The sequence below is a fragment of the Giraffa tippelskirchi genome, chromosome 4, assembly GCF_054371585.1.
Source record: "Giraffa tippelskirchi isolate mGirTip1 chromosome 4, T2T-mGirTip1v1.2.pri, whole genome shotgun sequence".
In the NCBI taxonomy this organism is placed as follows: Eukaryota; Metazoa; Chordata; class Mammalia; order Artiodactyla; family Giraffidae; genus Giraffa; species Giraffa tippelskirchi.
The window spans coordinates 208,766,318-208,784,519 of record NC_137278.1 but is presented as its reverse complement, the minus strand read 5'-3'; the positions used below and the strand labels follow the sequence as shown (position 1 = coordinate 208,784,519).

The 18,202-nt window shown below is 47.9% G+C and overlaps 1 protein-coding gene across 5 annotated transcripts in view; it reads right to left on the bottom strand.

The window, feature by feature from the left end:
* The window catches only part of ATXN10 (ataxin 10), a 149,138-nt gene that overhangs the window by 48,031 nt on the left and 82,905 nt on the right, over positions 1-18,202 (bottom strand). The window lies entirely within an intron of this gene.

The window sequence follows — 18,202 nt, the reverse complement described above, 5'->3', positions numbered from 1 at the left end:
TCAATTATTCCCACCCCAAGCTCCTAAGCATCTGAGCACCTACGTGATTTAGAATCAGGTCTGCCAAGCATTCCTTGGTGGCTCAATGGTAAAGAACCCACCTGCCAATGCAGGAGATGCAGGTTCCATTCCTCGATCAGGAAGATCCGCTGGAGGAGGAAATGGCAGCCCACCAAAGTATTCTTGCCTGGAAAACCCCATGAACAGAGGAGCCTGGCAGGCTACGGGCCATCGGGTCGCAAAGAGTCAGACACGACTTAGCAACTAAACGACAACCGCACACAACTGCCTAGCCTCCAAGTCCTGATTTTTCTTCCATATCAGTTCAGCTTCTTTATTAAAGCAGGGTTCTGACTTTGAGGTCCAAAAATAGTTCCCAGGGAATTCATGGACCTCTGCAAACTCTATGAAAAACAGCATGGCTGTGGTACGTGAACTTTTCTGAAAGGAAAAGTTTTTTTACAGGAAAAAAAAAGGGACTGTCAGTTGAAATATACACATCATGCATCACACCTGCAAAGTATGACCATTGCCCTGTAGTGCTGTGGGTGCTCAGTCGTGTCTGACTCTCTGGGACCCCGTGGACTGTAGCCCGACAGGCTCCTCTGTCTATGGAATTTTCCAGGCAAGAACACTGGAGTGGGGTGCCATTTCCTCCCCTAGGGTATCTTCCCAACTCAGGGATTAAACCTGCATCTCTTGTGTTTCCTGCATTGGCAGGCGGGTTCTTTACCACTAGCACCTAAACCTACTGTTCCATCTACTTCCATAATTCTGAAAAGAACAGTGACGCATCCTCTCCAGCTTGGTTGTGAGACAGAAGGGCTGTGATCAACTCAGCCCTTCACCTTCAGAACGGCAGGAACTGCCCACTCTCACTTTCCCCATGAGAAACGCACAAAACACAGGCACCGGTTCCCAGTCCCAAGACAAGCACCACTGTGGAATGTTTCACTAATTGGAAACCATTTCTGCTTCCCTTGAAACAGGAAGCTTATTCTACAACTCTCTGCAGGAACTGACGGAGGCCCCGTCGCTGCACACAGAGGCTCTCTGCAGCCACTGCCTTCTCCTCACACACATTGCGACTCTCGAGAGAGTGTTTTTGAGCAAAGACAACTATTTTGCAAACCTCCTTCAATGAAGTGCATGTAAAGGAGCTTTGTAAAATGTAAAACGCTGCATAAAGATTCATTATTATTAACAAATGTATTTAAGATTCAGGCAAAACACGGTCCACATTTCTTAGGTTTTAGATGGAAAAAATGGAAACAATCACTTGCAGCCTTCATGCAGTGGGTTTTTTTTTTTTTCATCTCTGCAGAATATTCCCTCTGTTACAGAATATATTACCATCTTGGTTTTAAGGACATGAAAACTAAAGTTCAGAAACAGCACACGACCTGCTCAAGAGTGATAACAGGCGGCCCTGGCCTCTCTGATCAGGCCAGCCCCAGGCAGACAGGTGACATGTAGGCCAGGGATGGACGAAAAACAGTGCCCACAGCAGCTCCTCATGGCCTCCAAGCTCCACCTCACAGGCCTGTTGTCAGGGGCTGGGTGATCTCACCAAAGCATTTACTGCTGGTGTCTCTATGTTAAATCAGCTGGAGATCCAAGCTTACCACATAAGGCACAAAGTCTTTATGCATGAAAACTACTCAGACGCTGCTTCACAAAACATCCATTAACAATACTCCAGGTTGTATCTGCACCACGAACAGTCACACTAAGGAGAAAAGGTGCTATTACACAGATGAAAACTGCCCGAAGCCACCTTAGGCATTCACCGAATTCTAGCCATATTTTCCAGTATTGATTGCATTTTAACAAAATGGAAGCACTATAGAATAATTATTTCGGAATGATTCAACAAACAAATAAGTACACGTTTGAACAGATTAAAAAGAGCTAAAATGTGAGCTAAATATAAACTTTTGGCAAGTGCACGCCCTTTCTATAAACCCTCACAATGTTTTTATTTTCTAACTTTAGTCTTCATTTCTTGTAAAATCTCAAGGAAGCCACTTACAGAAGGAGCACACAGTTCCGACGCGGAGGTCCTGAAAGACAGCACGGGACCCAGACACAGAGCCCATCTCAGAAGCAGCCGGCTGCGGGCTCTGCTGTCAGTTAAAAATAAGACCCCGACACTCTCCAGTGGGTGCACAGGGACCTTTTCTCCCCCTCACCCCACTCCTACTTCTCCAAGGGTACTCAAGACCAAGTGGCAGTGTTTCTAAAAGGTGGCCCCAGGCTGCAACTGCAGCCTCTGGAAATGGCGGCCTGCAGACCTACCTGGTCACTGCCTCTGGTGACGGGACACTGACAGATATAAGTGTCCCGAGTGGGGAGCAGAGGAGGGAAGCAGAGGGCAGCACAGTCCCCGTTTCTGGGCGTGATGTCACCCCCTCCCCAGCCCCACGGGGCTTTTAAAACGCATTTAAAATCCTCTTTCCTCTTCAGGAAAGTGACTTGGAAGACTCCCTGGAGTGGGCTTCTTTGCTGTCCACTCCAGTCAGGGCTGGGAGACGCAGGTGAGGCGGCTCTGGTCTCCCCAGGAGGGGCTGGGGACCCCGGCAGGTTCCCCATGAGTGGCCCCTAGACCATCTCAGCTCTAAGACTATGCCATGCTGCAGAGACAAAGGGCCGTGAGAACCGGAACAGGGATATGGCCGCAAGCTGACAGGCGTCCAGAGGAGGTGGGGACTCACCATGATCTAAGGCATTACCCTGTGCGTAGTTCTTGATAAATACGTGATGATAAATGAAATGTTTTCTACTCCATCTTATCCTGCTCTTTTTTTAAAAAAATTCTGGCTATGATGAATTAAACGGGTTTCACATTCCATTAATGGGTTACAATCTACATTTTTTAAAATACTCTGCTTAGGATGGACTTCAGACAGATCTAGGTTTCAATCATACTTTGCTCTAACTGGTCTGGGCAAATTACTTCTATGACTCTGGAGTCCTTCATCTGTGAAACAGGGGGGATAATTCTTGTAGGTACAAGACCAGCATGAGGCACAGACCTGACACAGAAAGCTCTCAAGAAGCCCAGCATTATTATTAGCAGAACAGAAACCCTGAAACCCACTTCGGCGGCTCTGAGCCTCACCATCTGGGACACAGCCTGCTCTGTGGAGCTGCATCTGGGCATCCTCATTTAGAAATGTATTTATAGAGCGGCAAAACACTTATGGCCAAGTTTACTCTTTATTCAACCAACATGTTTATACCTTGTGTTTCCCCCAAAGTTTTCATGTTCTTTAAACTTCCTGACATTCTTATAGGCTTTCATTCAGGTCCATTTCCCTCACTGTATACAGAGTAAATTCATTCAACAAAAGTTTTCTGAGTACCAAGCAGGCACTATACCAGGCTACCCATGGAGACAGAACAAAGGCGGCCTGGCTCTGGGCCAGAGTGGCTCTGAGCCGGCTCCTAGGCCCTGTAGAATCTGGCCTCTGCCCACCCCTCCTGACGGAGTCTATTCCAGAGTCTCCCCGGCTCACTCTCCTTTCCTTCCTCTCTCCCTGGCTGGTACAATCCATCCCTTTTGAGTATCTCTTCACTGCCACACAGCTGACTGTTACCTGCAGGGCCAGGTCCAAGCGCCTCCTTCCCAGGCAGCGTCCATTGTGCTGGTTGGGCCGTCCGTCCTTCTCACGGGCCAGGACCCTACCCACCTCATCCTTCGCTCCCCATCCACCCAGCACACGGTGCTGCACCAATCCCATTATGTGGCAGCTGTCGTGCCTAGAACGTTAACAGTGTACATGTGTCAATTTGTGTGTGTGGCCCAGCATACACGCAGATATTGTTCCACTGATGAAGCTGTTGTTCACATTCCACCATGATTCCCCCGCCCACTAAGGGTTTCAGTCTAAAGTCAACAATAGGAATTAAAGTGTTTTTTTTTAAACCCTTTTTGGTGGAACTTTCCTAACATGCCACAAACTAGAGACAGAGGTACAATACATACCCACATACTCAATATCCAGCTTCAAGTTATCGTGTTGTCAACCTTGTTTCTCTACCTCTTTCCACACTTTCTGCCTCTAGTGTATTCAAAATAATACTTAAAAACAGGTACCTCTAGAGAATTCTTGGATAAGGAAATGGTAACCCACTCTGATATTCCTGCCTGGAAAATTCCATGGACAGAGAAGCCTGGCGAGCTACAAACCTTGGGGCTGCAAAGAGTCAGACATGACTGAGCAACTGAGACGCAGAGAATTCCAGTCTTTGGCCCCCCACCGTCTATTCCACACTGTCCCTTTCTCTTACAGTTAGCCAATTTTTAATAGTTAGTTCATAGTTTATCCTTCCATGGGCACTCTTTGAAAATATATGGAATTCATATTTCTGCTCCTAGGTTATACTAAAGACAGCATACTCAAAGTCCTCTGTGGCTGCTGTTTTCATACAGACTACGTGGAGGACCAGCTCTGTTACGTTCACTGTAACTCACTGTGTGGATGAACCACAACTCCCCACTGAGGACCTGGGCTGTTTCTAGCGCTGAGGAGTTGTAAATGATGCTGCAAGTGTGTCGGTTAGTGTGCATTTCTTTCTATGACCAAGACTGAGCAGTGTTTCATTAGTTTGATGGCTCCTTGTTTTATTTGTCTGTAAATTATTCATCTTTTATAAATTTTAAAATAGGGTTATAGGTCTTAATTTTAGAAATTACCTATTATGGCTATTAGCTTTTTGTGTGTGATTTAAGTTGTAAATATTTTCTTCTACTTTGTCATCTATCGTTTTACTTTGCTTATTTGTTTTCTGCTGTGCAAAGTCTTTTTAAAAATATATTTAAATCTACCAAGCTTCTGTTATTGCTGTTAGAATAAGATATATAGGAAGGTTTCTCTCTACTCTCCGTGTATAATGTAAAAAACTCATTCATGTTTTCTCATTTAATGTCTGTAGGTTTCAGGTGTTTTTACATTTATGTATTTGGGCTGTTATTGCTCATTTATTCATCTAAATAAGCACATCCGTGCTCAGTCATGTCTGACTCTTGGGACTCCATGGACTGTAGCCCGCCAGGCTCCTCTGTCCATGGGATTCTCCAGGCAAGAACAATGGAGTGGGTTGCTATTTCCTCCTCCAGGGGATGTTGCTGACCCAGGGATCTAACATGCATCTGTTGCATTGCAGGCAGATTCTTTACTGCTGAGCCACTGAACCTAGCTCTCAGAAACAAACCTGAGAACAATGCTGAGATCATATTAAATTGATAAACAAATGGCAGGGCAAATATCACCTGTGTGAAACCAAGTCTTCCTGCCCCAGCACATCGTACGCACAGAGACCACTTTCAAATAGAATGCTTCCCTCTCAACAGTGCCTTTATGAGAACAACCAGTATTTCTGAACAGCAAGACCCAGATTTACAATTTGCTAGGAAATAATTTATGTCCAGGAGTGACTGGCAACATAAGGGGTTGCTGAAACATTTGCACAAAAGATTTAAGTAACCAGGAGGGGAGCACTCGGGCATGCCGAGGTGCAGGGGGAAACGGGGTTACCCCGCAGCATCAGCCTCTGTCCCAGCACAGCTTCCAGAGCAACTTCCTGCTGTGAAGCTACGGTGAGAGGAGTTAAATGCTCCCCAAATCCCCAAAGACAAACTTGTGCACGGGTGAACTCTCTTCTCTCCTAGCCACTGACCGAGTCTGGCTTTACAGAAAAGCCTGCCAGGCTTCCCCAGCTCTCAGTCCCCCTCCCGTGGGCATTCAGACCCGCCCTGCTGCTCTCTGCATCCCCATCTACGACTCTGACGGCCAGCTGCAACCTACTGCTTTTTACCACCCCTGCACTAAGCCCAGTTACTTCCTTCCCCACTGCTTCGGGAAGGGGCATGCTTCAGGACCAACCCAGAAATCTCCTCTGATACCCAGAACGTTTCTACAGGCAGGCATACTTGCCCTCATATTGCTTTCCTATCAGCATGGCTTTGAAAACCTCTGAAAGGGAATTTCATCATTTACAAAATAGAAAAATGACAGTAAGTTCATTTGTGTTGTAAAGAACAGGATTACTGAACACAATGGTTGTTGGGAATGAACTGTTTAATAAAAATGAACAGCATATACTAAGGATGGGAGGCCGTTGACAATCAAAATCCAAGGAAGTTGAAAATGGACAAGAATTTCCATGGTCGCTAGTGTGCTAGCATATGGGGTTGACATTCTCGTTGTTTGAGGCGGAGAACTCAGCAGCATGTGTGAGGAGCTGAAGCGTCTGTGAATTTCAATAAGTACACAGCTTACTAAATATACGTGCGGTTTCGAAATTGTGTTATTTGTTCCATCCAGAGAGTCTCATTTTAACACAGTTTTGAATAAATTTCTTGGTTGCTTAAAAGCTTGTTTGTTTCTTCTTCAGCAAAGCATGCAAGGGTTTGATGCTGAAAAAAGAGAAGACCCTATCTTCACTTAAATCTGCCCACAAAGGATGGAGGGGCAACATCAACAGAAGTGCCGGAGACAAAGGACAATAAACGCAGCCGGACTGTGCAGCCTGCAGACAAAGGCCACACCAACCCTGGTGAGCCCGACATTTCTAAGCTCAGATGCGAAGTCTGAGGACACATGAGGGGGAGGAGGAGCTGCACATATTTCATATGAAAGAAGTCTTGCCGGCAGAAACCCTCCCCCCAAATCCTAATGATGCCCCGCCCTGTGAGGACGGGCTGGCGGGGAGAACCCACGTGAGAGGAAGGGGCAAGCAGGCTGGGCGAGGGGGCAGTGGCGGGCCTGGCCGTGCAGAGAAGGAACTCTCCCACTGCAGGGAAGGCGAAGATGACTCAAGGCCGAGAGCTCAGACTCAGAAAGCAAGCAGGCGTCTGAGGTTGCGCTCCGGGAGCCACGGTACCAGAGCGATCCTCTGTAGACAGCAAGAGTGATCTGCATGCTCTGCGGACCTTTTGCACAGCGTGTCAATGTCACAGATGTCAACACAGCTGACAGCTCACGCTATTCAAGGCCCCTGACCCATGTAACAGCCTACTGTAGGTCAGTGCGATCTAGGCAGCGGGACAGCGGTGTGTGAGAGACACATGGTCCGGGTCCACCCTCACTGGGCTTCCATTCGAGGAATATAAGCGGGGCCTCGGCGCAGATGAAACCCCAAACATCGTATAAACCCGTCGGACGACAGATGGCAGCAAGTGTGACAGAGAAGTGGCGCCAATGCCGAAGAGGGGAGGGGGGAAGGGGCACAACTTTAAAGGGAGGAGAGGGAGGCAAGCCCGCTGATGAGAGGAGCAAAACCCTCCCGGAAGTGAGGGATCGAGCCACGCAGCTCTGGGAACAGGCAGAGAGGAGTAAAGGCAGAAGCCGAGAACGGGAAGGGCAGCAGGCCCACCCGGGGGTCAGAGTGGTGAGAGAGAAGGGAGAGTCCACTTGATACTCGAAGGCCTTCCACAACCCTGACAAAACCTCTCCTCACAGCCCTGTCTCTTAGGAGCAAACAGAATCTCTTTTTCCAGCCAGTTACCCTCTGCTCTCCTCCAAACACAGCAGGCCTGCCCTCACCACACCTCTGCACGAGCATCTCCTGTCAGCTCGACCCCCAGGACACTCCACCATGTGAGATAGTTACCAGGGTGGGAAAAGAGAGGGAGGGGTGGCCACGGGCCCGGCCATCTCCAGGCTAAATGCTGCGCTCGCGACCTCCTCCTCCAGGAACCAGAGCCACGCTGTTCTCTGTGCGGGAGCGTGCACGCCCGTGGCCCACATGCGTGTGCGTGTTGTGTGCTCAGTCGTGTCCGACTCTTTGTGACCCCATGGACTGCAGCCCACCAGCCTCCTCTGTCCATGGGATTTCCCAGGCAAGAATCCTGGAGCGGGCTGCGGTTTCCTCCTCCAGGGGATCTTCCCGACGCAGGGATGGAACCCGCATCTCCTGTGTCTCCTGCACTGGCAGCTGGAGTCTTTACCACTGAGCCACTAGTGCCTCTTAAACTTGACTGTATATTCAAACCAGCTGTGCATCTTGCTAACGTGCAGGTTCTGATTCAGCAGGTGTGAGGCAGAGCCTGAGATTCTGCACGTCAAAGCCCTAGGGTGACCTCTGTGCTTGGTCCAGGGTCCACACTGAGTTGTGAGGGACCTCCAACAAGGATGGAAACTGACCCAGGAGAAGCCACACAATTCTCCTTAAGGCTCGGAACCAAGACATATAGAGACGACACCTGCCGGAAGCAGGTTCTGAGCAGTGAGGTGAGGAAGCACCAAGGGTCAGGTTGGTAGCCACTTGGTGCCACAAGCAAAAGAGATGGCAGTCTGCAGAGTGAGGAGGCTGGGCCAGACGCACAGGCTGAGGGCAGCGTGTGAGGCTGGGTGTGACATCTCTGAGGGCATCTCTGGTGCCTCCGGGTCCTGCTCAAGGAGTCCAGGCACTCAGTGAATCCTTAAGCCACACGCTCTGGCCCAGCTCTCCATGAGCCAGCTTGAGCAAGACTAGAAGGAAGAGCCTTGCCCAGACCAAGTCGAGGGGTTGAGGAGGAGGGCCCAGCGAGTCCAACACCACCTTACGCCTGAGCCAATCAGGACGAGAGCGCTATTTCATCTAAAGGACAAGTTTAGAGCCGAGACACATTCAAAGCAAAGATGCTATATCCAAAGTGTGTGTGTGTGTGTGTGTGTGTGTGTGTGCGCACTCACACACGCAATTAACAATATTAAACAAAGAAAATACAGTAGTCAAAAGAACTCCACTGCATTTACTTCTGGCTGAAATAACTGATTTTACCTCGTATCAATCATTACTTCAAAGATAAGTAAGAAACAGTCATCCATCCTGTCTAGAAAGCAGACGTGTCTATGAATACCTGAGTACCTACTGGGGCCAGGCCCTTGGTCAGTAATGTATACACAGAGAACAGGAAGCAAGTCCCTGGCTCTACAGAAAGAAATACAGACCAGACAAGGGAGACACACAAAATGAAAACAAGCACAGTCTCAGAAATGCCATGGCAAAAGCTAGCACAGAGAAAATTAATTTACTTTTTTACCCGTAACTTTGAGCATTTCACTTTCTCAGTAATTGTTATGAGCATATTTTCTTTTATGATTAACTTTTGTTGTTCAGCTCACTTAAGCCATAAAGTGAAAAGTTATAAACATATGTTTAAATGGGAATTTTTTTTTAAATCAGAAAAACCTGGGAGTCAGAAGACTCTTAAAGGCTTATGTGGTCCATTCACCTGCTTAAAATTAGGACCACACCTACCACATCCCAGACAGATGTGGTTTTGTTTTGTTTTGTTTTTAAAAGCCAGAGTATATTTTAATCCATTTAAGTACAAACAGTTTCAACCTGATTGCACTTAGATCAGCCTCTTCTGTTTTAGGCAGTATTTTAAAAATATCTGCATCACAACAACCTAATTTTTTTCAGATTTAATTAAAGACCATTTAGACAAGCAACCAGCTTTTGTTATTCCCTGGGGTGTAGCTTAAAACAGATTTTTATATAATTACTAATAATGACTAGGCAAAAGCAGGGAAGAGGTGTATGATAAAAAAAGTAAAAAGTGAAGATTTGTATGTAATGTGCTAGTCACTGTATTCAGAAGTTTCAAAACAGGAAAACAGATATTGTCTAGCAGAAACTGCATTCTACTGTGACATTACCTTTACCTTCACCTCTTTAAAGGAGTTTAGCAGAGACATTACTCTGCCTACAAAAGTCCGTCTAGTCAAAGCTATGGCTTTTCCAATACCCAAGTACGGATGTGAGAGTTGGACCATAAAGATGGCTGAGCACTGAAGAACTGATGCTTTCGAACTGTGGTGCTGGAGAAGACTCTTGAGAGTCCCGTGCACAGCAAGGAGATCAAGCCAGTCAATCCTAAAGAAAATCAACCCTGAAAATTCATTGGAAGGACTGAAGCTGAAGCTCCAATACTTGGGACACCTGATGCCAACAGCCAAGACACTGGAAAAGACCCTGATGCTGGGAAAGATTGAGGGCAAAAGGAGAAGGGGGCGGCAGAGGATGAGATGGTATGATAGCATCAGTGACTCAATGGACATGAATTCGAGCAAACTCCAGTAGATAGTGAAGGCCAGGGAAGCCTGACCTGCTGCCGTCCATGGGGTCGCAAAGAGTCGGACACAATTTAGCGACTGAACGACACCAACATGCAATTTTATTACAATTCTATCAATTCATTACTGAACCTAATCTCCCTAGAAAGGTTGGAGGAAAATGAAAAAGCAGCAAATGTAGCATTAAATAAGAGCTGAGAGAAGCCTAACTGTAAAGAAACTATTATATTTAAGAATATTCATCTGTCCATCCCTAAAAACTTTGAGCACTTGCTCTGGGCAAAGCACTGTGCTGGTTGGCTGAGGAGAGGGAAGGGAACGGCAGGGGGCTGACAGGCTCCTAGGATTTTAGACAGTATTTAACTCTGCTGAATATCAGCGCTATAAATACCAGAAATAGTCCCTGAACTGAACAGATAAGGCAACAATGAAAAGCTAACTTCTTTTCCACAGTAGAGCAACAGTCGGGTACTGACACCCTCGTCCCAGCAAAGGGAAAACATCCCCTGCATTCCTGTCTTCCTCAGATTCCTTCCTCTCCCAGCTGTCCTCCTCTTCCCAGCGTTATCATCACAGCCCTGATCAGGCCCCCCCGTCCTCCCACTCCAGACGCCTGGCCAACTTCCCACTGGTCCCTTCCCGGGAGTGGCTCTTCTCCAAGCCCTTCCACGTGGATGCTTTTAGCAAGTCAGGACAGGCCAGTTTATGCTGCAGTAACAAACCCAAACAAATCCGAGTGGCTAAAAATGACAAGCTTATTTCTTGCTCATGTCATTTAACAGCTGTGTGGTCGTGGGCACATAACTTCTCTGGCCCTCAGTTTCTTCATCTGCAAAATGGGGAAAGTAATGTCAAGAGGGTTAAATGAGTTAAGGGCGAAGTACGGAGAAGCAGGCCCAGCATTCAGGAAGCCTAACTTACTCTCGATGCTGCCGTCGCTACTCCCAGGAGGCTGCTACCGATACCTCACGTCCTGATCAGAAGCCCTGCGTGTCCTTCCTTCCGAGCTCTGACCACTCCGTGCCGTAGCACTCTGCTCCTCATCTGGGGCCCACACTACCTCAGAAGCTACCTGAGAGTAAGGACTGCATCTGAATCAGTTTGAACCCGAGAGCTTAAGAGAGTCTGGCACACGGGAGACCCTCAGTAAATGCTTGCTGAGCTAAAGGGGGTGATGTGGACCGATAACCCCTGAGCGTGACTCAACCCCCGGTGCTGTGCATACACGCAGAGGACCATGGTGACGGAGACACGCTCACGGAGGTAACTGAGCCCTCATGAAGCCTAAGGGCATATGAGGAGGGTCAGAATGGTCATCTGAAGATGGAAAGACTGAGCGCTGTCAAGCCACACCCAAGCTGGGACCTCCAGGACACGGGCTGCTGCTCCCAGGGAGTCTAAGCCGAGGCCTGTGGATGCAGGGGCACAGGCCCACAGGGAACGGGCACCTGGGGCCTCAGGCCTGGCTCGGGCGGTGACTTTCCTGCACGAGGCTGAACTTGCACACAAAAGCTCGCCTCGACACGGTGGAGAGTTCTGAGCTAATGTGAGTGTCAGATGTATCCTGGCTGGAGTGACAGTGGCACAGATGTATAGGTTTGCCCAAACTCATCAAATCATTCATTTAAAATTTGTGCGTGTGGACTTCCCTGGTGGTCCAGTGGTTAAGAATCTGCCTGCCAATGCAGGGGACTTGGGTTTAAACCCTGGTCTGGGAGGACTCCACGTGACCTGGGGCAACCAGGCCCATGTACCGTAGCTACTGAAGTCGGTGCGCTTAGAACCCAGGCTCCCCAACAAGAGAAGCCACTGCAGAGAGAGAAGCCCACGAGTCACAACTAGAAAATAGCTCCTGATTGCCACAAGCAGAGAAAGCCCGAGTGCAGCAATGAAGACCCAGCACAATCAAAATTAACTTCAAAAAAGTTTTAAAAACCTTTGCATTTTGTCTGTGTGTAAATTAGATATATACACCTAGATAAATAAATATATACACCTAGATAAATAAATCTAGACAGTGTATTTTAAAAAAGAGACATCATTTTGTCAACAAAGGTCCATATCGTCAAAGCTATGGTTTTTCCAGTATGCATGTATGGATGAAAGTTGGACTATAATGAAGGTTGAGGGCCAAAGAATTGATGCTTCTGAATTGTGGTGCTGAAGAAGACTCTTGAGAGTCCCTTGAACTGCAAGAAGATCAAATCAGTCAATATTAAAGGAAATGAACCTTGAACATTCATTGGTAGGACTGATGTTGAAGCTCCAATACTTTGGTCACCTGATGCTAAGAGTCAACTCATCAGAAAAGACCCTGATGCTGGGAAAGACTGAGGGCAAAAGGAAAAGGGGGCGGCAGAGAACAAGATGCTCAAATAGCATTACTGACTCAATGGACGTGAGTCTGAGCAAACTCCAGGAGACAGTGAAGAACAGGGGAGCCTGGCGTGCTGCAGTCCATGGGGTCGCAAAGAGTAGGACATGATTCAGCAACTGAACAACAACAACAAACCAGAAAGACAGAGAGGAACAGGCTCTGGACACCAGCAGCTGGTGGTTCCTCAGCTCTGACCCCCTCCCCAACTAGAGCTGAGAAGGAAGGGAAACTGTCCATCATGCAGGTGAACCTGGCCTCTGCTGAGGACATCATTAAATACTACTATCCTGAAGGACTAAGCCCCTCCTCCTGCTCAGAGCCCCATGTAGAGGGGGACACTCTGCCCTCCCCTGCCCCGCCACAAGGCACTGACTTCTCTCCTCCACCCCAAAGACGACTTCCCAGATGCCACCATCTTTTACCTTTCAGCATCTTCCTCTGGGCTCTGAGTTACTTAAGGACTGGGGCCATTTCTTCCACTGCCTTCTCTGCTGCACTTAGCAGAGGGCTGGCACACAGGATGCTCTTAATAAATATTTGTTTCTCTGCAATACATTCTTAAGGTTACCTTCAAAGATATGAAATATACTGCCTTTAGATAAGAAGGTTACTTCTAAGTAAGAATAATGGCTAAAACATTAAATCTTGAAACTCAGTAAAGATTTAAATCTCTTCTTTTTTGGATATGTACGAATCCTACTGTCATGATTTATAAGTCCATAAAAGCCATATATTTACTGGGCAGAACAGACAGTAAGCCTGGAATGCATAAAAGCATGAGCATTCTTGCTGTGAAGATTACTGATGCCTCGGGCTTTTAAAAAAACGAGATGTCACATGAAGCTGTACATCAGGAGCTTGCCCTAAATATAAAACATTACCCACTGCTCTATCAATTCCACTTTAAATCACAGCTCCTGGCACTGCAGCAGGAGTGTGGAGGCATGCGTGCACGCGCAAGCACACAGGCTGCGGTGTGTTTAAATTAACACCTGGCAACCTAAAGACAACATCTTAGAGATAATTGTCAGAGCGTGAAACACTGCACTGACCGAGAACGGCTAAGGCTGTGAACAGGCACAGGAACATATCCAAAGCAACCTGGAAACCTGGTGTATATTCTGTAAGAAACGCCAGTTTTTCAGGATCGATACTTTGAAATAGTTTGAAAAGGCAAAAGGAGAAGGGGTCAGCAGAGGATGAGATGCTTAGATAGCGTCACCAACTCAATGGACGTGAATCTGAGGAAACTCTGGGAGATAATGGACGACAGAGGAGCCTGGCAAGTTGCAGTCCATAGGTTCGCAAAGAGTTGGGTACCATTTAGCGACTAACAACAGCTTTGAATCAGATGTTTTGAACCTAAATCATAATGTACAGCACTGAAGGGGGAATATCTCCAGCCATAAGAAGGCAATTTTATAAAAGTGGAACTGGTTTTTCTGAGCTTTTACGTGAATTTGAAATAGCTAGAAAGTTGCAATACTACACGTAGACACCGATGGTTCATGTACACCTGTGCTCTACATCCAACAACCCTACTAAGCAGACTGCAGGCCTACTCTGCACATGACAGAGGGGAGTAGGTTGGACAACTCTGAGCCAAAGGTGTCGGGCGGAAAGCTGGAAGCTCCAGATGACGTGGGTAGGGTGGGGGGTGAGGGGCTGATTTGGGCTAACCTAGCCTCTGTGGGGGACCTTTCTGATAGCCGTGTTCTAGTGACGAATATTTAAGTCCCTCTCTGCAGTTCAAACTGAAGCATCAACTACAGTTTGAATTTTTGCATCTTAGCACAGAAGCTGAGCGTGTGTTTTCTCCCCCTTTAGAAGCACAAACAAAACTAATGAACAGTGTGCACAGAAGTCTAATAAACGCCAGTTTAATAAACATACCCTGAATGAGCCCAGTGGATTGGAAAAAGTGTATCAGCCTTAATCTTCTAATAAGGGTAAGCTCAACTGTTTCCTTTCCATGCATTGGAGAAGGAAATGGCAACCCACTCCAGTGTTCTTGCCTGGAGAATCCCAGGGACGGCGGAGCCTGGTGGGCTGCCGTCTATGGGGTCGCACAGAGTCGGACACGACTGAAGAGACTTAGCAGCAGCAGCTGTTTATAAAAACTATACAAGAGAATAATACTTAAAAGAGAATAGAATGTCCATTAATTTGCATGGGAATTCTAGTCACAATTCTGACATTAACTAAAATTTCAAAACAATCTGACATAAAGTCAGTATACTAAAAATTCCTTGACTCCTATGTGCCTGTGAAAAGGGTTTTTAAAAATCCTATCCAAATTTACCAATGCTATAAAAATCTTCTAAAACTGCTAGAAATGATTTTCCAAGATTAAAAACAAGTCCATCTTAAAGGCATTGCAGAAAGGACTGCTTTCTTTCCTTCTTCAAAATGCTCAATGAAACATCCCCCCTCCTTCTGGAACACGTCCTCCAGGGGCCCTGGAGGGGAAACAGCAGAATTCTTAATCTGACTAAGATAAGGGTGCGGCCCCGTCCTGGGCCTCCACTGACTGGCCTTGCTGCGGGAGCTGCGGGAAAACAGAGGCCACTCCTCACCTGGGGACCGGGGTGGGGGGCGGTGGTGGAGGGCTGCCCATCAGCTGGTACTGCCCCTCTCTGCACTGAAGCTCTGAGACATTTTTGTTTGCTTTGGGTTGGGCTGGGGGAGAGAGGAGGATTTAGCTGAGAGCTGCCAGGGCTGAAATTCCAGCAGGCCAGGGACACGCCTTCCCCCTCCCTGCTCCCAGTCGGATTTTTCTGTCAACGCCCCCACCCCGCACCTCCCAGCTCAGACTTCCCAGCCCGGCCTCCTCCACACCCCCGGCCCCAGGCTGTCTTCCAGAGCTGCAGGTGCGGACCCAAGTCTCCCCTTGCCACAGAAAGGGGCTGGGTGTGATCTGTTTCAGAAAACATTTGAAACTGTATTCTCGTCTCATCTCACCTATGATCCTCACGTCTTCTCTTCTTCACTGACTGCGTGGGCCTCAAAAGATGAAATTTCAACTCCAGGCCCGCTCCTGTCCCAACTGTGTGGAAGGGACTTATTTTTAAGGTTTCCTGTTGGAGTTTTCCAGTGGCTAAATTCAACATTGAACTAACTCATACCACATAAATAGTGATGAGTCATTCCCAGAAATTAGTCTCACATTAAACCAATTATTCAAATATCTGAGAGTAACACCAGCTAACTGTCGTTTGGGGAAGGATTTGTAACATAAGATGTACAATAATACAAACAGCCCAACCCAAAAAGGACAATCACACCCCAGTCACCCACCCAACAAGCAAGCTCACAAGGGGGAACAAGGTTTCCGGTTCTCAGCAGAGGGGCTAAAATGAAGTCAAAGGGCCTTCGCAGGAAACTTCAGTCAAACACAAACTAGAAATATCCGTTAAGAAGTTCATCACAGCTATTTAGATATTTTCTTTTAATGCCAATAGTTCATTGTCTCTAAATGATTACAGAACACATATCCTCTCTGCTTAGGTATGTATGATGAGAGATGTGTGTGCTCAGTAGTGTCTGACTCTTTATGACCCCATGGACTGTAGCCCGTCAGGCTCCTCTGTCCATGGAATTTTCCAGGAAATATATGTGTGTGTGTGTGTATAGTATATATGAGTAGATAAAACTTTCTTTAACAAAAGCATCTTTTTGGAATTGTTAGTTTTCTGAGAATATTAACCACTTAAAAATACTATGGATAAGCAGAGAGAATCATTTTTACTCTTACACCTAAAAGACGGATACTGGATATTCTGCATGCAGTCGTTCACAAACAGAAATAGAATCTGTGATCATCAGGAGAAAACGGGAAGCACCATGTCTGTGGCTAACGATGTCCCCAGCAGAAGACCACCACAGAGACTTGGCCAGCAGTGTGTCTGGGCCAAGCGCAGTGCCAAGTAGCAAGTCGTCGGGAGGCTGTGGAGCCAGGCCGCTTGGGTTCTCACGTGGCTCCACTACGGACTGTGTGTGTGACCTTCGGCAAGTTGTTTAACCCTGATGGGCCTCAGTTTACAGGTTTGTATGATGAGGATAATATCATCCACTCTTGGAAACTGTCGTTGTTCGGTCGCTCAGTTGTGTCTGATTCTTTTCGACCCCATGGACTGCAGCCCGACAGGAAATACTTGAGAGTAAATGCACTGGCATATGCAAACAGACTGGAAGGTGTCTGTCAGTCAGCACCATGCAATGCTTGCTTCTATTATTGTGATTCCTTTGTTGTTCCTCATTCGTTGTAACCCGCCTGACAATGCAAGAGCCACAGGTTCGATCCCTGGGTCGGGAAGATCCCCTTGTGGAGGAAATGGCAATCCCCTCCAGTATTCTTGCCTGGGAAACCCCATGGATGAGGAGCCTGGTGGGCTGTGGGCATGATCAGGGCTGCCAGGAGTAGGACACGATCCAACGACTAAACAACCAAGGAAGTGACTACAGTGACAGACCACAGGCTTCAGGCTCCGTCAGGAGGAGAGTCGTGGCTGCTCCCAACCACATCACCAAGTTTGCTCTTGGGACAAGATGGAAACACATCACACAAACATGTGAAAACCTGACGAGGGCTTCAAGTGTTTCCTCTCCAAGGTGTGTGTGCATCGGTCACAAACCTGAGCTGAAGGAAATACAAGGCTGATGACAGACTGACAGCATGACACCGACCACGGGGAAGACCGAAGGCCAAGGAGAGCTGGGGCTCCCCGCTACCTCAGGGCAGCACCCCAGAGGCGCCTAAGCACCACGCAGCGTGAGCCTCCCCGGGAGAGCTGACGCAGCTCTCCTGCCCTGGGCCCCGGCTCCAGGATGCTGCCTCTGAGAGAAAGCCAGCCAGGCCTCGTGCCGAGGGACGGCGGCGACCATCTGGCAGCTCCCAGGCAGAGGATGGCCCAGCCTTCCCCCTCTTCCGCGCCTGTTCGTGGGGCCGCCCCCCAGAAGGCTGTGCTGAGAGGCACGAGGAGGACTCTGTCAGCGCTAGGGACGACGGCCGCTCCGGGAGCCAGGCCCCTCCGACACACTGTTCAGAGAGGCAGGCGACGTGCTGGAACAGAGGGGACAGAGAGAACACCCTTCTGGACAGCCCACTGAGGAAGCACTCAAAAAGAGCAGTTATCATCACGAAAAATAATTTAATCTCAGAACAAATGTATGAAGTCAGTAATGGTATCTCATTTTACAGATCAAGAAGCTGAGACTCTGAGAAGTAAAGTGTACCAAGCTTGCTTTCTTAGTAAGTAAACAAAAATGGAATTTAAACTTTTTCCCCAAATCAAAAAATGTCCATACACTGTACTGAGGTAACTGTGAGAACGCCAGAAGCAGGGACTCCAGGGGAGGCTCATGCAGTGAATGTCCGCCTTGGCTCCCTGCCAGCTCCACTGCGGGGCAGAGTAGTCCCGGGAAGGCCCCGGGGCCCTGGGACACATCCTGTCACCAGGCAGACTCTGCACCAGCCGTGGTGCCAAGAATGAAAAGCCACAGCAGAAAAGTAGAGTGGAGGGATCCAGGATCCAACCAGGACCAAGTTCCTGGAGGCTGGGGCACACAATGAGGGGATAAGAGGATCTGAAGAAAGAACAGATCGTTTTCAGAAACCAAAGATATTTTAATGATTCCACCAAGACAGAAACCGTCTCCCGTGGAGTTCAGAGTCCCTCAGAGCATGGCAAACAAAGGCCTGCTCAGCCTAGCTGGCCAGCCGTCCATTCCAGCCGCCTCTCTCGTCCCCTGCCAC